Below are 21,384 nucleotides of genomic sequence, written 5' to 3' on the forward strand. Positions count from 1 at the left end.
ATTCAGAAATTAAGAAGCACAGTCGGAAGGATTCCTACTGCGTTGGTCCCAAATGGAAACAATGACAGCTAATTCAGAACTTCAACATCTAGGGAGAATTTCAGTTGAGGAGAATTTTAGAACATGCTTATTTCCGATACCATGCTCTTTAAAGGAACTATTTCACACATTGAGCTGCCAGGAGCAAAGTGAGAAATCCAGTGTCATATATGCATGGCTGAAGTATTTCACAGATGTAAAGTTGCTGCTTGGGTGACCTGGAAAAAGTTTTGAAGGAAAAGTCTACTTCTTTCTTCTTGATTATATGCATTGCAGAAAGCACCACCCTAGACAAAGCCTTTCTTCCCACGTGCCTCGTGATTTTCTGGGTTAATGTATTAAATAAAATAAAATGCATTATGATGCAGCAATATTGAAACACCTTTCTGAATATAAATAAATGAATCATGGGTTTTTGTGTGCATACTCCCCTTACCATTATTGGGTACACATTATTTGGTCAGGAAGCAACACCACGAAATTCAGAAGAGTGCAGTGCAAATTTCAAAGGATGGCAGTGTTTCATTTTGCATTTTGCTTTAGGTGGTGCGAATTAGGTGGATTCACAATAAAATCCTAACCAAACCAAATTTCTGCTCCATTTCTGTGTTCACCTTTAGAGGGAGGGGAAACGACACTCTTTCAATGCCATTCACAATTTCGTAACTCTGTATTGCCCCTTTATATCAATTCCCTCTCCTCCAAAACAAACTGAAGTTTCCAAAAACAGCATAGCCTTTCTTCACAGCTTGTTGAGCATAGTTGTTATCTGGCAGCAACCAGAGGAAGGCTTGTGCATTTAATATCCAAGGCCATTTGAATGATCGACATGTATTTAACAGCATTGTTTTATTGCAAGACTAGAAGTAATCATTTGACGTGGTAGATTTTGCTATCAGCTTTGGCAACATATTACATTTACATTAATCTCTGGGCATGCTAGGAGCAACAAAACCTGTTCCCTTGCCATTAAATGCCAGCACAAGCTGCCTTTTCTCTCTCCCTTTTTGGAACTGACAACATGGCTGCCAGCTGTTTCCTAGTATAACTCATATCAGAAATGATGGGCTTGGTTTGCCTTGTACTCAAAAACCATGCCCATGGCTGCTGGCACACTGATTGAGATCTGTACTTCTCTTTTTAGGGGCGTGTGCCCATTTTGCCTCGGCCGTCTTGCGTTCCTTGGAATCTCACCAAACGAAAAGGAGGACCTGTTTGGAACCCTTGCCTTGCCTCAATTGTATTTGTGGTTTATTAAGTTCTTGTCTGGGATAGAAATAAATCTTGGTATCACCCATCTGCTGTTGCTTTTTAAAAGAAAAATCTCAACGACGCAATTAATTGTCTTGTAGTTTGAGTTTCCTTGCCAATTTCATCGGCCGTTTCAACTCCAGCCAACTTTTTAGGAAAAGCTGCTGCTGATAACAGAAGATACTAAAAACAATTTAAAGTGAACGAGATTGCTTTTGGTCTATCAGTGGATAATGCTTGGATGTGTTCTTGCTTGGTCATTCCAAGCAAATTTATTGTACTTGCAATCACCACTCCAGATGGCAAGCTGGAAAAATCAGCTCCTAGCTTTGCACTGGTTAGTATAGCAATTCCTATAACACTTCTTTATTTTTTATATGTGTGATCATTGCCTGTAGCAACTTAACGCTTTGTCCGTATTCTTGCATAGAACTAGTTTTTAAACAGTATTATTTCCAGGCACCACTCACTACTTGAATGTGCCTCCTGTATATCTATTCTTCAATAGGCTAGTAAAGGTAAAGGGACCTCTGACCATTAGGTCCAGCCGTGGCCGACTCTGGGGCTGTGGCACTCATCTCACTTTATTGGCCGAGGGAGCCGGCGTACAGCTTCCGGGTCATGTGGCCAGCATGACTAAGCCACTTCTGGCGAACCAGAGCAGCGTATGGAAATGCCATTTACCTTCCCACCAGAGCAGTACCTATTTATCTACTTGCACTTTGACGTGCTTTCGAACTGCTAGGTTGGCAAGAGCAGGGACTGAGCAATGGGAGCTCACCCTGTTGTGGGGATTCGAACTGCGGACCTTCTGATCGGCAAGTCCTAGGCTCTGTGGTTTAACCCACAGCGCCACCCGCGTCCTATTGAGTAGCCAATGGGCTACTCAGCACTGATTAATTAAGCATGGCATGTGACTAAGTCAAACTTAAGTGTAGTAGTAGTAGTAGTAGTAGTAGTAACAACAACAACAACAACAACAACAACAACAACAACAACTCACACTTTACATTGTGGGTGCCCTTTGTGGGATCATGCATGGTGCTACAGTTCCCAGGGCTGGCTTGCCTCTCAGTGTTAATTTTTGGAGGTTCACGCCCAGCCTCAGTAATGAAGTTTCTTGCTGGGAGGTGGAGCCAGCCCCAGTATAAATAGGAGGTAGAGCCAACAATAGCCAGGCAGTTGGCTCTGAAGATTCACCCTCCCTTAGTTTAATGTTTTCTTGTTTGCAGGTTAACTTTCTCCTCCGGTTTAGTGGGTGCTGCTACGGTCTTTGACTGGTTGCTGTTGAAGAACCAGGAATAAATTTCCCTGCATTGGCAGGTTTTGTCTTTCCCGTAGCAATTCATCACAACTTTGGTGGCTATGGCCTTGGGTGGAATCCTTTAGTCTTTTCTTCCCTATATGGGGGCGGTGAAGTGGTGACTTACCCCCCTGCAGTGACGATTCCAGGACCCCCTCTTAAAGGGGTTAAAGTGGGTGTCACTGGCCATACACTGAAAGGTTGTCAGTGAACTATTCTGTGTGCGGGGATATGTGCTGGGCTGTCTGCTACACTTACGTCTCACAGAGCACCCCCATATCAAAATTACCCTGATGAGCCCCAGTTCCCCCCTGGCTGGGGGGCTGGGAGGGATACACGCCCAAGGCCTAAGCTAAGGTCTTCCTACATTCGGAAGTTTAATAAAGTTGCCGCCTAATTTTAATTCCATATAACGTGATCAGAGTCTTTATTCCTTCCTTATCATCCCTGGGGGCTGGGGCTGTCACCGTCAGGTCATGTAACAACAACAACAACAACAACAATATGAATACATTTAATAAAGTGTTCAATCTCATCATAGAGATGATTGCATTTATAGAAGAGTCACGTTTGGCAACATTTGCTATCTGAATATGAAGTACTGCATGGCACTTTGATTCTATGTATGATTTTTATATCCTCTATATCCCACATTTTTACCAAGAGTTAACAGCAATGTGTGTGGTTCTCTCTTCCTTTTATCCTCTCAACAGCAACCATGTGATATAGGTTAGCAAAGAACACCCTGTGAGCTTCATGGCTGAGTGGGAATTTGAACCCAGATCTCCCCAATTATTATATACCATGCCAGCCCATGGATGAAGAATATTTTTCAGCCTACACCTTTGTGTCTACTGAATATACACACACAATCACATTCTTTTTACTCACATTTATGTTAGTAGTGGTCAATATGAATTGTCTTTCTCTCAATTAGCCTCCAAGGTGGCCAATAAAGGTAGACTTGTCCATGAAGTTGTCTAATCTTTTTCTGAAATCCATATGGAATAGTAGTCTTGGGGCAATAAAATGGTTTCCTTCATCTGACTCTTCCTATGCTTCATTCTGCTTTGATTTATACCCTGTTAGGGTGCCTGAAACCATAGCAAAGTGAGCTTGTCACATGGCGGCAATATTAAAGAGGTTCCTTGATTTTAAATGATGTTTTGAATCTCATTTGACTGGTGTTTTGAATTTGAATGTATGTTGTCGGTTTGTTTGTTTTCAGTTTTCACATTTTATTTGGTTAGATGTCTTATACAAAGATTGACAGCTCCTTTATAGTACTTCGGTGAAATACATAGGAAATATTTTGGATCTCAAAACAGAAAATAAATGACAAAAGTTTAAATGGGGGTGGGGAAATCCATAACGAAACAAATATTTCCTGACCAGGTACATTCTTGTGAATCCACTTCTGAATTTGTCTTGAAAGTGACACAGCAGGTTATTCTTTTCAGGCAGGATTTTTTTTATATATGAAGTCTGAAAAATGGAGCAGATGTTGGTTGACTGAGCAAAAAAATGAATTCCACCTTGAAGAGGAAAAATTAAACAAAATATTAAGTCGTTTTGATACCGCCCTCTTATTAGGAGGCTTTCTTCTGTTTACTACTGCTGTTGAAGAAATAACATATAATTAATATGATTTCATCCATTGATATTGTTACAAAGGTACCATGCCAGCCCCCAATCTCTGCCGAGTGGTGCACAAGATTCCAGGGGGTACCAGGTTCTCACCTGGGGTTGTGTTTCCTTTGAGAATCAAGACACAGTGGAATTTGACTTCAATATATATGGGGGGTTAAACCACAGAGCCTAGGACTTGCCAATCAGAAGGTCGGCGGTTCAAATCCCCACGACGGGGTGAGCTCCCATTGCTCAGTCCCTGCTCCTGCCGACCTAGCAGTTCGAAAGCACGTGAAAGTGCAAGTAGATAAATAGGTGTGGGAAGGTAGTGTGGGAAGGTAGTGTGGGAAGGTAGTGTTTCCGTATGCTGTTCTGGTTCGCCAGAAGCGGCTTAGTCATACTGGCCACATGACCTGGAAGCTGTATGCCGGCTCCCTCAGCAAATAAAGCAAGATGAGCGCTACAACCCCAGAGTCGTCCACAACTGGACCTAACTGTCAGGGGTCCCTTTACCTTTACCTTAAATACAGTGGTACCTCGGTTTAAGTACTTAATTCGTTCCGGAGGTCTGTACTTAATCTGAAACTGTTCTTAACCTAAAGCACCACTTTAGCTAATGGGGCCTCCTGCTGCTGCCACGCCGCCGGAACACGATTTCTGTTCTCATCCTGAAGCAAAGTTCTTAACCTGAAGCACTATTTCTGGGTTAGCGGAGTCTGTAACCTGAAGCATATGTAACCTGAAGCGTATGTAACTCGAGGTTCCACTGTATGGTTTATTCACATGTATGCAACCTGAGTGTGGGTGGAGGAAGTTACAGCTTTTACAGCATTGTCCTCTTAAGAGTGTTTGTCCCTGCTTCTCTCATGGCTTCAGCCAGCTTGAGTCTAGAGTAGCCAACCATGTTCTCCAGTCTCTTGGTTGCTGCCTCTTCAGCCAGCAGCTAAGATGGTTCGGGGCTTCCTCCTCCTCCTCCTCCTCCTCCTCCTCCTCCTCCTCCTCCTCCACACACTCTGCAAAACACAGCCCTACCTTTCAGCCCCAGCTATTCCCAGCTTGTTGCAAAAAGCACAGAATCCTCCTTTGGCATTGCATCCAGTTACCCTGGTAACCTTCCAAATCTCCTCAGAGCAGGGTCTTTTGCATTATCAATGGCACTTAATGGCCCAGTATTGTTGATTAATAACCTTGCACTTGGCTAGTCCAGCCAGGCCGTTTTGCATGTGCTAACCCATAAATTCCTCTGCACCTTGTATATTCCCTTCATATCACACATATTATCTAAATACAACCATTTATTAATTTCTGCTATGCACCAACAGACCCCAAATCTGTAACAGTATCAACCATATATAGCAAAACATAGACCTCTCTGATACTTGTTATTTGCCCCAGGAATTCTTATTATTCACCTTGACAAATGCAGAAATTAAACTCATGGTTTCTGGTTTCTTTGGATTGTTAATGGCGAATATTAATTTCATTGACACAGGGATCTGTTAGGTTCACTGTTCACTGTTTATCTGAAGCCAACCAGAAAATCCCCCCCCCCCCATTATTCTATTGCTGGTTTGACAACCTGTATGATTTGTAGATCCCTTGTATCAGTGACAGTGAGCCAGATGGAAAGGCCTTAACATGTTTCTGACAAATAACTAACATAATGTCCCCTGATGATGATGTTTTGCGCCATCTCTTCAGCAAACACTGCTCAGTTTTCCCTTGAAAATGTCAGCAGCTGGAATTTGAGCTGGTGACTAATAAGTCTGAATTAATTGCTGCTGTTAATTTTAATTGGGATTCAAAATGATCCAGTTTGGCATATATTTAAACTACTAATTAAAGTTCACTCTCTGTATTCATATTGTATGAAGCAATTACATGATAGCGTATCTCTGAGTTCAGGTGCCCAGGAACAGAGAATGCGGGAAGGAAGGCTGTTCATTGCAGTAATCAGTATGGTGCATTTAACTTCATTGACATTTTACAGAATGCAACTGACACTTCAGTCCTAAGCTTCTGTGCTGGCGCATTGTTGTAATATGGCTTGATCATCATGTTCTGTAACTTTGAGCTGATGCAGCGCCTCATGTTCCCCATCCGATTACCTCCTCTGTTGACATAGCATGCCTTAGGATTAGGCTCTAAGGAGTCAATAGTGAAAGAAGCATTTCAATCGCAAGTGAAGGATTTGATGAGGTGTGCAGTCTTTGTCTGGTTCCTTTCTTCTTAGTTGTGGCTGTCTAATATTTTACACTATAAAGTTGGTAACGCACAATGCTTCAGAGGTCTCGCTTCAGAGACCATGCAGCAACATGAAAAAGAAAATGCATATTAGGAGAAACGCACAGAAAAATTGTGCACAAAATTTCAAGTGGACTTTTTCTTTTTTTATTAAAAAAAAGCTCAAAGACTGATGAAGAAATGGCGCAAGCTGCACTTAAAACTGGGCAAGTAGGAAACCCAAATTAACAGATTCAGTTCCTCCCAATTTAACTGCAGTGGGGAAAAGGTAATTTCAGGGGTAATGAAGCCTTAACCTTTACCCAGACCCTGCTTATGACCCCTCCAAATGACCCTTTTCTTGTTCCAATTAGGCTTGGAAAAAGCCTTTTGCTGGTTGCAATAGTGGCCTTTCTTTCAAGTCTAATTACAGCAGGGTATTACTTGGGATGAACTAGCTCTTGCTGATATGCCTGTTGTATTTATCCATGGAGTTTTCTTGGAAGTGATACTGGAGTGGCTTGCCGGTTCCTGTTCCAGGTGGATCACGTTTGGTCAAAACTCTCCACTATGACCTGTCCATCTTGGGTGGCCCTGCACGGCATAGCTCCTAGCTTCTCTGAGTTCTTCAAGCCCCTTCGCCACGGCAAGGCAGTGATCCATGAAGAAGATTGTGAAACTGAGGCTCCAATACTTTGGCCACCTCATGAGAAGAGAAGACTCCCTGAAAAAGACCCTGATGTTGGGAAAGATTGAGGGCACAAGGGGAAGGGGACAACGGAGGACAAGATGGTTGGACAGTGTTCTCGAAGCTACCAGCATGAGTTTGACTAAACTGCGGAAGGCAGTGGAAGACAGGAGTACATGGCGTGCACTGGTCCATGGGGTCACGAAGAGTTGGACATGACTAAATGACTAAACAACAACAACAAGCTCTTGCTGATAGGTATCCTGCAATGTAGGGCAGCATGTCCTTTTGGGAAGTGACCTTTGGTGGCCTTTGTTATATGCAAATCCTCTGTGCAACACCTTACCCATTGAATTTTGTTAGTAGACAGATGTTCACGAAAGAGCAAAGCCAAATTTTGATCTCAAGTTGTTAGTAGAAAGGGAAAACTTGAGGCAAAGAAAAGTGGAAACACAGTGATTCTACCCACCACCTGAGGTCCAATGGGGCAGTTAATTGCTATAGTTTGCTCAAGATTTGGGGGGAAATGTGAATTCTACCTTGCTCGTGTGTTTTAGAGTATAGCCATTTGGGCTGTAAAGAAATGATGTACTTGCACAAACTAGATTAATAATGAGCACCCATATCAGAGTGCTCTGTAGATTGATAGCTATAGTCTTATATATCCTAACCTCTTATGATCTGCCACTCCCGTCTAATGTTCCTAACCCTTCTTTTAGACTTTCCTAGCTTCCTTTAGGTTCTTTATAGACTTTTAACTCTTTTTAGTTTTTCAAATCATTTTTCAAATTGTGCCTCTCCCCCCTTATACTGGTCTTTGACTGTAATAAAGATTTGATTTGAGTTGATGTACTTGCATGTACATGAATTTGCATGTATATGGAACAGCCCTTCTTCTCTAAATAAGCTGGAAAATTGTCCACTGCTGTCACTCGATTGGTGTACTGTGCCACAAAAATACTTTCCCTTTCTTGTATGAGTTTTCCCTCGGCTGCACATCCTCTCGGGTTTTTTTGGTAGGGAGCTTCAGTGTGATTACTTTACGGCAAAGATCCATCCAAACATTTGTTGATATTATTCCAAAGTCGTCTGACCAAAGTGCCAGTAAGGTGGCGATAGTGCAACCTGCCAAAGATGCTGTCTTTTCTGTGGTTGGCTGAAAAGCCATTTGTGTAAAGCTTTATGATGAGAATTCTTTACAAAAAGTCCTCTCCTAATTGCTACAGTGAAGAGGCAATTGCCTTCTGCGGTAGCTCCTCCCTCTTGTGTTCTCTAAGCCTATCAACTTTGAGGTAAACAAATGAAAGACGACTTTCCGGACAGATGGCTATGTTGTCTCCGCATTCTAATTCACATGCAAACTTTGTAAACAACTCCGTTTTGGCCATATGTACAGCTTTTCATATTCCCAAAACAAAAATATGCTGAGGGTTTCTCACAGTGCAGTATTATTAAATGCGCCTATATCAGGTGTTTATGGGAAGACTTTGTTTCCCTAACTTTAGCATCATAGTTGAATGCAAAACTGCAATGCAATCACAGGCAAGGAAGCGGCATTTTGCAATAATAATAATAATAATAATAATAATAATAATAATAATAATAATAATAATTTATTTATACCTCGCCCATGAGTTTCCCCAGCCAATCTGGGCAGCTTCCAATCGAGTGTTAAAAATAATACAGCATTAAATATTAAAAACTCCCCTAAACAGGGATGCCTTCAGATATATTTTAAAGATAAGATAGCTGCTTATTTCCTTCACATCTGAAGGGAGGGTGTTCCACAGGGCAGGCGCCACTACTGAGAAGGCCCTCTGTCCTCTGTCACTTCTCAAAATGAGGGAAGATTCTCCTGGTGGTAATTTATAAGGTGTCCATGAAATGAAATATGCAAATTACTTAGCAAAAAGGAAGTGATGTCTTAGGTGCCTATCCAATGTTAGCCATAGCATAGAATTCCAGCAGGTCTACGCTGAATATGACTAATATTGAATATCAATCTAAGATGTGACGTGCTAAGTATCTGCTGGCTTTTTTTACCTAAATATGAAAATTGAGTGCACCTTTCTAAAGAGTTGTGCTGAACAGAACACACAAATATGCACACCTCATGACATTTCCCTTTCATGAAAATTTACAGAATGGAGAAAAAATGCACTGAACATGACAAATTGTACAAAATCTGACTACCTCTGTACAGTTAGCCAGATAAATCAACCTGTCCCTAGACTCTGGGTAAATAATTAGGTTTTCTTTTGGTAGGGGGCTTCAACATGGTCAATGGTCAGGCATGATGGAAGCTGTAGTTGAGAACATCTGGATAATGCCAAGTTAGGTACCACGTAGCTACTTAATCTCCATGCATAATCCTACAACTATAACTCATGCTACTACTACTAATAGTCAGATACCTATTGGGTTGTATCTGATATGTCATATTCAAAGAAGGCCCGTTGAAATAAGTAGACATAAGCAAGACTGTCTGTCTATTGAAATAAATGGATCTATTCTTGAGAACAAAATAGTTGGATAGAATCCACTCTGACAGTGAAAACACCTTATACAAATTAATGTCCATATTGAATTTCTGACTCCTGTATTATAAAATATATGGAGTCCAACGTTTCTCAAAATATTATTGCCAAGATAAGATAGGACAAGACAAGAAAACCACACTTCCTTGTTCTTCCCAAAATTATTTTCAGTTTCACTAATGCATTCATGTTATATTCCTAATCTTTCAGTCTGACATCATTTAAGGAACCGTGACTTTTCTTGAATTAAAAAAAAAAATCAAACATGTTTCTGTCCTTCTGTTATGTCTTGATAGCAAGTGATAAGATGTTCAGTACTGCAGTTTGGTGTTGACAATGTGATAGATATAACATATTTCATATGCATTTTTCAGCAGTATCTGAAAATGGAAAATTTCATGGACGTCAACAAAGCCTGTGAACATATCCCTGATTACTGTGGCTTGCTTGATTTATTTTAATTTTTAAGAAAAGAATACTTTATCACTATTTTGTTCATGTAGCTTGGGTCTTGAACCAATTTGGGCTTTAATATCACTCCTGCCGTAGGTGGCATAATAGCAGTAAGTATCATCAGTGTGGCTGTGAAATTAGAATTGGAGGCGAGTGCTGAATGAACTCCACAGTTGCAACCTCTGTACTAACACTGGTGGGTTCAAGCAATCACAAGAGCTCTATTTCAGCCACAACTGGAGTGGCAAGTAATAAGCAGTAGTGATCTGAATGGTTGAGCAGAGAGCTGTGGAGCCACCCTCCTTTCCTGACACAAACAACATGGCTCTGGCGCCAGCTTGGCTGCAGGAGTTGCCAGAAGGAGGCCTACAAGGAGTCATCCAACCGTTGTAGGGAGTCCACTCCAGATTTGTTTAGCGCTTACTCCTTAGCCTTTGTCTCTCCCAGGATATCCCACAAAGCAGTGGAGGTTTAGGATCAGAGTTTTCCTTCTCCTAGAAGGGCTAACTTCCCAGATGGAGGAGCCCCACCTGTCCCTCACTTCCCTCTGTAGCAGCCTTTCTCAACCTGTGGATCACCAGATGTTGTTGAACTACAGCTCCCATCACCCCTAGCTAGCAAGGCCAGAGCTCAGGGATGATGGGAGTTATAGTCCAACAACAACTGGGAACCCACAGGTTGAGAACTACTGCTCTACAGCAGGTGCAGAGACCAGCTTCTTGACCGTTGGGCCCATTACTGGTCTCATCCGCTCAATCCACCAGAGTCTGTATTCACACACAGGGCTTGAGACTCACTGGCTACCCTCACTTGGTTTAGCTGGCCAGTCAAAGCCATTCCCTGGGTGTGGCCGCTACCACATGCTGAAAGCTTCTAGCAGCCACAGGTGAGGATTGAGTGCAGGGTAAGGACCAATGGTGGAAAAACTTTTCCAGAAGGAGCATAAGGTATCCCTCCAACATAACGTCAGTGTGGGCTGAAAACAGTTCCCTGCTGACTTTGCCCTTAATCACATTCCTGGGCTTGCTACAGTGATATGCGTCAAATGGCCCTGTAATGTGTATGGGTTGCTCGTGCGTAAGTTGCCGCCTCTCCAGGCTTTGTTGCCTTGCTAAACCTGTCAGTCTGGGCAGCCCTTCACTTCGTGGCTGCCTCAGTCGCTAGCAGAATCCGTCAGTGGGTGTTTCTTAAATCTTTTCCAACATAAAAGTTGTTTGACACCCAGTCTCCTCCTACTCTCTCTGCGTGTAAGTCTTCTGCGCAGGGTGGGCGTGGGTAGCGGGGGACCCGTGCTCTTCCCGCTGGTGTCCGGTGAAGAGTCCTGGAGCCCTCTCGCCGATTCCCCCATCAGCCCCTCTATATCCCTGGTGTTGCGCTGATTTGCTTCCCCATCTGCGGAGCTGCCTCTCTCCCTGCTGGGCCCTTCTCCAGCATCATTTGAGAGCCTTCCCTCCGCCTCTAGCTCCGATGTCAGTTCCCTGACAGGCCCTTAGTGCAAGTCATTTAAAAATGTTCACGGCAACACAATGCTCATTTTCACAGTCAGCAGTATTTATGGTACTTGGGGATGAGCAAATCTGGCAATTGTGGCTTCTCTCCCATTTCTCAGTGTCTATAGCATGAAGTTTTAAACAGAGAGAGGAAGGGAGTTGGAATACAGAAGGCAAACTCTTAGCAGTATAACAGATGAAGAGGAATGAAACTGGAGTGCTTTTGAATGGTGCTCTGGGAAGGGAAGGGGGGGGGTGAATTACATAGTTACTCAATTAACCTCTGAAGGGGGCTGATTCCTGAACTGTCTCCTATTGCCCTGAAATTCCAAGAGTTGTTTCCAGACCAGAAATTGACGTTGTGCTAATTGCTGGTTTCTCTTGCAAGTTTAAAGGACAATGGAACACTTTCCTCCTGATTTCAGGTTTCAGACCTGCTTCTTGTTAAAGCATATTATCAAATCAAATTTGAGGAAATCTAGTCACTATAGGCTACGTTTTGTCCCTTTACAGTGCTAAAGTGGCTTCGCTCTAGTAGCTTCTTCCAAGGTAATCCCAAGAAGTGAAGCTGTTTGAAGGTACTTAGAATTTCCACCCCTCGCTTCTTAAATGTGGAAAGACTTGCTACTTGCAATTGTGTCTAAAGTGAAATTTGATGTTGGGTTGTTCTTTACATAAATAGGAGGTCTGAGGAAAGCCAGTTGGAATTATGAGAGGATTTCCTAGGGAATGGCCAGATTGTGTGTTGGTCACATATCAGCCTAGAACAAAATTTTATGACAATGTGGAGCTTCACTTTCAAGCAAAACGCCTGAGAAATTTTGAGGGAAGCCAAAAGAGTTTCAATGAGATCAGTAAAATTTCCCAAGGCAGGTCTACCCATCCCCATTCCAATATTTTACTGGGATTCCTATGCTATCTATGTATTAAAGACACAATTAGCTTTCTTCTTCATACATAAATTCTCATTTGGCACCTGCCATTTAAACTTCTATGCTGAATGAATTGAAACGATTATTATTTGTCTTCAAGGTTTTCAGGAATATCGTCTCCCCCTCAATGTCATTCTGCCCTTGCTATCGGACTGCCTATCTATGAAGGGGAAGCAGTTTCACAAAAATCTACATTACCCCCTTCCCCACTATTTTTAATTTGGTTGACTGCATGCCATTCTTTACAAATGGTATCAGAACAACTGGTTACTGAATAAAATATGTGAGGGTTTATTTCATGAGTTCATGATGTGATTCTCATAGTAATTTCCCCCCGTGCCAGTATTACTTGCAATCTATCTTACCAAGCTCCTCGCAAATACAGTAACTTCCAAACTAATGTATACGCTCCATTTATAAAGGGAATAAATCATGACCAAATGCAATTTCTCTGTTGGAAACGCTTTTTATTTGTGGTGAAAAGAGGATGCAGATGAACTATAAAGTAATCTAAATATTCCTGCTTTGTAATCAGATGCATAAAGAAGATTAGTAATAGAGAAGTTTCATGCTTTGAAACTAAATTGACTTGGATTCCCCACCCCCACCTCAATGTATCTTAGAGATATTCATATTAGGAGCCTTCCAGCAGAATCCTAGATGCTATGGAGTAGATACAAGTGCCATGGAATTAAATGGGGCTCATTCAGTGAATTGTCCTACTTTGGAAATATGCTAAGTCCCATTGAGTAAAGCAGTATTTGTCAGCAACCATGCATGGGATCAGGGGACGCAGGTGGCACTGTGGGTTAAACCACAGAGTACAGCTTCCGGGTCATGTGGCCAGCATGACTAAGCTGCTTCTGGCGAACCAGAGCAGCGCACGGAAACGCCATTTACCTTCCCGCCGGAGCAGTACCTATTTATCTACTTGCACTTTGACGTGCTTTCGAACTGCTAGGTTGGCAGGAGCAGGGACCGAGCAACGGGAGCTCACTGCTGACCTTCTGACTGGCAAGTCTTAGGCTCTGTGGTTTAACCCACAGTGCCACCCGTGTCCCAATCAGCCACAAATTCACTCTTAAAAATGCTGGATTCTCTACAAACAGAAACCGGGATTATGGTTGTATACATGCCACACAAATTAAAATATTGAGGATCCATTCAAGAGCTTTCACAAAAGTTGGATTTTTTGCAGTAGAAGAAAAAGGAGGGGTTTTTTTATTTCATTCTGGAATACTAGCTGAATAATGGGAAACAAAACAAAAGCAACTGTACCACTATAGATGGTTAGCGCAGAAAGTCCCCTAATAACCAACTTTTGCATTTCCCCAGTGCTCTACTGCAATTGTTGGCTCAAAACATATTGCAAAAACATTATTTTGAGAGAGAAAATGCATTCAGAAATGCACACTTAGGATTGCACACTTTGAGAGAAAATACGTATGCTTAGAAATGTATAATTAAAAATGGCATTTTGGAGAATTTTTTTTTAAAAAATGCAGATTGGTGCAGAAACTGATGGCATGGATTTTTTTGGGGGGTGATTGCATGTGAAAGAGAAATGGACAGGAAACAGAATTATTCATCCATCTTTACTTAGAGCACATGAAAGGGTCTTGGCACCCAGTATGTAAAACTCCCTACTCTCATTTGATCAGACTGTCTATTACTCCGCCAGTGCCCTTTCACTGCTATGGTTCCTTTCCCTGCAAGCCTTTCATTTAAAGTGCTGCACAGGTTTTCTGAATAATCCTGGCCTTCTCCTTTAGTTTCATTTTTGCGTGGGCCTTTCTGCTGCTTATTGTATTTTATTGACTATTGTTTCAGTGTCAGACTGAAGGAAGCCATGTTTATGTAGTCACATAGGGCTCTTCTCTTCATGGAGATGTGAACCTTGATGGACCAGTGTTCTGATTTCTATGGAGGGTACCCTACACTAGTACATTTTTATTTGTGTGGTCCTCTGTCAGATTGATGACAATCACATACCACCAGGTTTGTGTGCCTGGCATACGCATTGGCATCTGTGGTGTAGGGCTAGTCCATACATTCTTCTTTTGTACATTTGGTTTCCATGGGTACCAAGCACCTGAACAAAGCTGTTATTCCTGTTTTATTGGTTGTTTAGGGCGCCTCCATTTTGGAGTGGGGACAAATACGGGCCCCTATACAAAATAAACAAACAGATTAAGGCCTTAGCTGCACCTGGAGGCCTTATTGTGTAGGGTGGGAAGCACCATACAGTGAGGAAGATTCCATTTTTGGGTGTGCTGGCTTTTGAATGTGTGGTTTCACTGGGCTATTATGTGTTAGTTTTAAAAATCGTGTTTATGCTGGTTACCTGCTGAAACCAAGTGTGTGCAATCTCCATATTTGACAGCACCCTGGAAGGCATCTGCATGAGCATGAGCCTCCTGAATTTCAATTCCATCCCTGTTAGTTCAGGAGGAGAGGCAGGAGAGAATTAATCAATGGCTGCTCCTTGGTCTATTTATCAAAACACGAAGGCCAGGATTAATACATTTTGGGCCGTGCACTGTGTTGCAAGGAGTTTCCAGCCGCAGGAGTTCTACTTTCAGAGTTCCTAGAGAATTAGCTTTTTAACAAGCTTTGGCAATATACATTTCCTATAGCTTGCTGGATTGGAAATGAATGCAGCTGTTCAGTACTGCCTTCCAAGGAAAAAGTTAAGGCTTGCGTTCTACCCAACTCATGTAAGTATATTTTCCTTGCGAAAGTTTACTCCTAATTTCCACTTACATATATTCTCACATGTCCTCATGGACTGGACAGATAAGTGACAGGTCATCTTGTGCAGTTTACCAAATCATTGTGATGATCACGGCTCTTTTTTCAGCCAGAACTTGGCGGAACTCAGTTCTGGCACCTCTCAGGTGGGTGCCATTGCCATTATAAGAGAACAAGGTGGGTTCTGGCACCTTTTTTCAAGAAATCTAGCACTGGTGAGGATTATAACTGTGTTCAACTGAAAGGGAGTAGCCTCTTCCTTCAGACCTTTGTGCTGAACATGTCAGGATTGGGAGAGAGGGAAGTGAGGCAGTGTCAGGGACTGGTCTGGGCAGGAGAGATGGAAGGGCCCCTTCAGTCTGCTTAGCTCCTCTCAGGAGAAGAGGGGGAGTGGGAAGTTTCATTCTCCCTGTCTCCAGCAGTTTCAGAAGGAGGAGGCTGTTTCACATCTGCATGAAAAAATGCCTAGCTACGAGATAGTGGAGGAGGGGGGGAGTTGGAGAACAGCCAGCAGAGACCTCCTTGGAGAGTCTGGAAGATCCTCCTTAACCAAGGGCTCGTAGGTCCCTACGCATTCAAGAACAAAGGATGCAAAGGAGTATGGCTCCTGGGACTTCCTGCAGATTTTCAGGATGTTGTTGGGGGCAGAAGAGGAAGTGCTCAGAGCAGCCAATGTCTCCTATGCGTGGAGACATGGATCTTTTATCTTGCAACCAGATGACTGAATAAAAAGCCATAAAATACGAACTGTTTGTTCTTCTTGTATCTGAGGCTAACGGAGGAGTAGAGGATACTCTCCACCTGACAGGCAGCATGAACAGGGCCTTGTGGTGAGGGAGGCACAAATGCCCCCTGTCCCCTATGCAGTTTGAGCCCTCACACACTCACCTGGATACCTGGGGAGGGCTTCTGTCTGGCAAAAACTGTCTTCTTTTTTAACGAGTTAGAGAAGCATCAGAAGTTCTGCTGCAGAATCGTGTCTTACCTGGCAAGGTTAACTTGCCCAGATCTCGAAATAAGTTTTTCCCCTTTACAGATGGAGTGGAGGGTGTGTGTTTAACCACAGCTGTTCTACTTCTTAATACCTGTCCCCAAAGGAATGTTTCTAACACATGCAAATAAATACACAGGCTATAACTTTCAACTCTCTTAAAGTGCTATGTGTCGTTAATAAGGGAATGTGCTTCCTCAGCTTATTTCAGGGACGGTCGTGTGCAGATGCAAAGTTTCCACGCGGAGGAAAGCAAAGCAAAACGATGCGAGAGAACCACAATGTCAATCTGGTTTGGGTAGGAAAAACAGTTACATGGGTTGGTTTCATCTAGCCGTTGCTAAAACAAATTGACAACATGTGAACTTTCTCTAGCAAAATAGAAGACACAAGGATTCGGGATTGTCCTGTTGGAAATACAGTGGTACCTTGGGTTACAGACGCTTCAGGTTACAGATGCTTCAGGTTACAGACTCCGCTAACCCAGAAATAGTGCTTCAGGTTAAGAACTTTGCTTCAGGATGAGAACAGAAATAGGGCTCCAACGGCGCGGCATCAGCAGGAGGCCACATTAGCTAAAGTGGTCTTCAGGTTAAGAACAGTTTCAGGTTAAGTACGGACCTCCAGAACAAATTAGGTACTTAACCTGAGGTACCACTGTATTGTGATGGCAAAGGAAATATCTAGGTACTGGGTTCCAAGCACCCAGTGAAGTAGGCAGGCTATGGTGGGTCAGCAGTTGAATCTTACTTTAACACTGGCATTAGAAGAGAGTCCTTCACAACAAGAAAGAGCAGCACTTTAGGTGGTGGAGGAGAGGCCTAGACATGCACACTCACTTTCAGCCACTCAGCATCTTTCTCTTAAGACAGCTGCCTCAATCTCCCTAATGGTAGGGCTGCCCTGATTATTCAAGGAGAAATTTAGAGGGGGAAGCGTTTCGGGTTTCATCAAGATTTCTCTGTTCTGCATGTCCCCAATTCTAGCTGAATAGGTAGGTCAAAGTAAAGGACCCCTGAATGGTTAAGTCCAGTCAAAGGTGACTATGGGGTTGCGGTGCTTATCTCGCTTTCAGGCTGAGGGAGCTGGCATTTGTCCACAGACAGCTTTCTGGGTCACGTGGCCAGCATGACTAAACCACTTCTTGTGCAACAGGATACCATGACGAGTACCAGAGTGCACGGAAATGCCGTTTACCTTCTTGCCACAGTGGTACCTATTTATCTACTTGCACTGGCGTGCTTTTGACTGCTAGGTTGGCAGGAGCTGGGACAGATCAACTGGAGCTCACCCCATCACGGGGATTCAAACCTCCAACCTTTTGATCGGCAAGCCCACGAGGCTCAGTGGTTTAGACCACAGCAGTGGCGTAGCGTGGGGGTGCAGGGGGGGCAGCCACACCAGGCACAACATCTGGGGGGGCGCGCTCGCACTCTCAGCTCTCTGCCCCTACCTGGCTCACTCACTATCTCTCACTGCAGTGCTGGCTGTGCGAATCCGATCCGAGCCGCCGGGTCGCCGTCCACTGGGGGGGGTGCCAGGTGTGTGGTGCGGAGAGAGAGCGAGGGACTATCTGGGGGAGGGACAGTGCAGCGGCCGCCCAGCGCAGCGCTGAGCACGGGAGAGAACCACACCAGACCAGACCAGGCAGCAACCCTTGCCCCGGGTGCTGACAACCCACGCTACGCCACTGGACCACAGCATCACCAGCATCCACACACAAACACACAATATCCAAAAGCTGACTGGACAGACAGTTAAATCTTACTTTAACACTGGGAGAAGGAACAAATTCCTTCACAAGAAGAAGGAGCAGCACTTTAGGTAGTGGAGGAGAGACTCAGACATGTGTGCTCACTCAGGATCTTTCTCCTTAGACAGCTGCCAATGGTAGGAAAAGGAAGGTTATAAATTAAGACCATTTGAGCAAATTAAAGATAAGCTAACTTGGTTACATTAGCACCAGATTAACGAATTGTATAAACTTGATAAGAAAAATGGTTTTGCCTTGGAAAAATCCAAGTTGGAGATGGAGTTGTTAGATACTGAAGGTAAAAACTTATCTAAAATGTACAAGCTTTTGCTGGAGTGGCATACAAAAGATGAACAAGTTAAATCGGTGATGATAGATTGGGCAAGAGATTTAGGACATAATATAACGTTTGAGGACTGGGAAAGATTGTGGAAGAAAGGGGTGAAGTTCACTGCATGTACTTTGTTAAAGGAAAATATTATGAAGATGATGTATAGATGGTATTTGACTCCTGTAAAATTAGCAAAGATGTATCATAACTGTAATAATACATGTTGTAAATGCAAAGAAAAGGAAGGAACATTCTTTCATATGTGGTGGACCTGCCCCAAGGTGAAAGACTTATGGGAAAAGATTTATAATGAATTGAAAAAAATGTTGAAATATACATTTACAAAGAAACCAGAGGCCTTTCTTCTTGGAATAACAGGTTCGGAATTGCCCAAGAAAGATGTTAATCTATTTTTGTATGCCACAACTGCGGCTCGTATTCTGTTAGCTAAAAAGTGGAAAACTCAAGAATTACCAACAGTAGAAGAATGGCAGATGAAGATGATGGATTTTATGGAGCTAGCCGATCTAACCGGAAGAGCCCACGACCAGAAGGAAGAAGAACACCATGAAGAATGGAAGAAATTTAATGATTATTTAGCTAAATTTGTTAAGCTAAAATAACTGGAAATAGCGTCCAGATACTCAATGGGCTTAGAATTGTACTTATGTTAACTGACAAAATAATATGTTTAATACAAGAAGGAGAAGATTTAAAGATGTTAATTTAAAGGGTATTAAAATTGGGATTTGGAAAACCGTTATAAGGATATGCAATGAAATTCAACTAAGGGGAAACGAGGAAGTCGTTTTACACAGTAAATAACTGTTATTTTCAATAAGGATTTATGTTTTGTTTGTTTTATGTTTTTGTTTGTCGTTGATATTGTAAAAACTAATAAATTTTTTGCAAAAATAAAATAAAATAGACAGCTGCCAATGGTAGGGCTGCCCCCTGATTATTCAAGGAGAAATTTAAAGGGGGAAGTGTTTCGGGTTTCATCAAGATTTCTCTGTTCTGCACGCCCCCAATTATAGCTATTGACTAAGGGTAGTTGGAAAGAATGGTTGTGCCCTATAGAATTAATAAATACTTTCACTTAGTTCTTCCATCCTTCCTGATGCAAAAGTTGCCTAATGTCTAGTGCTGGGGAGGAGTCATAACCTGAATGTGTGTTGGCACCAATGACATATATACCATATGAAGGGGGGGGGTGCTATTAGCAGAACCTGTAAAAAAGAAAAACCAACACAAAAATACAAGCCCTTCTCACAGAGCTCAAGGAGAAAGTTGAAAATTAGAAAAAAACATCTGTGTCGATAAGCTTGACACCAACATTTTCAGAAAATTCCATCCCTAGCAAGAACACATACATCAGCTCCTTAAATAATTATACAGAGGTGGGGAAAGAGTGTTGTTTCAGTCGATTTATACAGGCAGTAGATGCTACATTTTTAAATTAGGCATGAGTACAGCCCAGTGGTTACTGATTTCTTAAACTCCTTCTGGAAAAGAGCATGGCTGTAAAGAGAAGGAGAAGGATATAAGCTCAAAACTGGCAATTTCTCCACTGAAGACAAAAGCAAGTAATTTCCTTTTTGCCTTTAGCACTTTCTGTCACCAAACTGAAGCATTTAGTCCACTTGAAATGTTTTCCTACTTGTTTATTAGGTAATTAAGCGGAGTTTCACTCCATAGCAATTCCCACTTCTTCATTAGCAGATTAATTGAATGCAAATTGCTCGCTCGATGTATCACTTTGAATGGAAAGAAGTTGAATAAGCTGGTGAGAGCATTAACATGTTTATCAACTAGCCCCCGTTTTCATTCATATGCCCCATTGAGGGTCAATGTGCGCAACCCATCAAGTGGGTCAGGTGGAACCTTCTGGAAGCTGCCCGCTTGGGGGAGCAGTTGCTTTGCTGAGGCTGCTTAGAAGAAGTGCTTGAATAAAATAGACCAAATTCAGAAAGGAAAAGGCTTGGAATTTTTTAGTGAGACATAAACCGATAGCCTGAACAAAACTGAAGCAGAGAGACTGCTGCAAATAGCTGTTTGCAGAAGAAGAACCTATGACTAAGAAGCCAGACAGCAAAGCATGTGAGACCAGACTAACAAAATGAAACCACTACCACAAAAAATACTAAATATGCTCACCCTTTTATATCAGAAACTCAGACTGAGGAACACTTCTTTGGTTCCACCTGGCAGCTAAACAACACTCGCTCCACTGGTGAGACTTGTTTCATACCCATCACCATTTCTCTGATGAAAATAGGGGCGACCTATTCCATAATAATAATAATACAGTGGTACCCAGAAATATTACCTCGGGTTAAGAACTTTGCTTCAGGATAAGAACAGAAATCGTGCTCCGGCAGCGCGGCGGCAGCAGGAGGCCCCATTAGCTAAAGTGGTGCTTCAGGTTAAGAACAGTTTCAGGTTAAGAACGGACCTCTGGAACGAATTAAGTACTTAACCCGGGGTACCACTGTAACGATAATAATTTTACTGTTTATACCCCATCCATGTGACTGCTTTGCACCAGCCATTCTGGTCAGCTTCCAACATATATAAAAACATAATAAAACATTAAACATTAAAAACCTTCCCTATACAGTGGAACTTCTACTCACGACCACAATCCATTCCAGAGGCCCGTCCTTATGGCAAAATGGGTCGCTGGGAGAGGTGCCATTGTGCACAGGTGCGGGCGGCAATTGCCTGCTCCTGCGCATGCGCGAACAGCGATCACCGCTTCTGCGCAGGCGCGAATGGTGGCAAACCCGCTGGTTACTTCTGGGTTTGCCATGGTCGCAACTTGGAACGTCCACGAGTGGAGGCGGTTGCAAGTAGAGGTTCTACTGTACAGGGCTGCCTTCAGATGGCTTGGCGGTTAGATAACTCCATACCCGCCAACTGATGAAACTAGGGATATCTTAAGGAAAAGAGGGACATTCCAGGATTAAATAAAAAACTGGGATGGCTTCCATGAATCCTGGATTGTCCCTGG

The 21,384-nt window shown here is 42.8% G+C and overlaps 1 long non-coding RNA gene across 1 annotated transcript; it reads right to left on the reverse strand.

Moving 5' to 3' along the window:
• Positions 1-104: 104 nt before the first annotated feature.
• LOC309538923 lies at positions 105-21,166 on the reverse strand. The gene is made up of 2 exons (XR_014222506.1): positions 21,008-21,166; positions 105-364 (listed from the first exon to the last, which is right to left on the reverse strand). It is a non-coding gene; the product is annotated as an uncharacterized lncRNA (long non-coding RNA).
• Positions 21,167-21,384: the final 218 nt, after the last annotated feature.

This window comes from Podarcis vaucheri (assembly GCF_965113315.1).
Source record: "Podarcis vaucheri genome assembly, chromosome: 8".
Taxonomy (NCBI): domain Eukaryota; kingdom Metazoa; phylum Chordata; class Lepidosauria; order Squamata; family Lacertidae; genus Podarcis; species Podarcis vaucheri.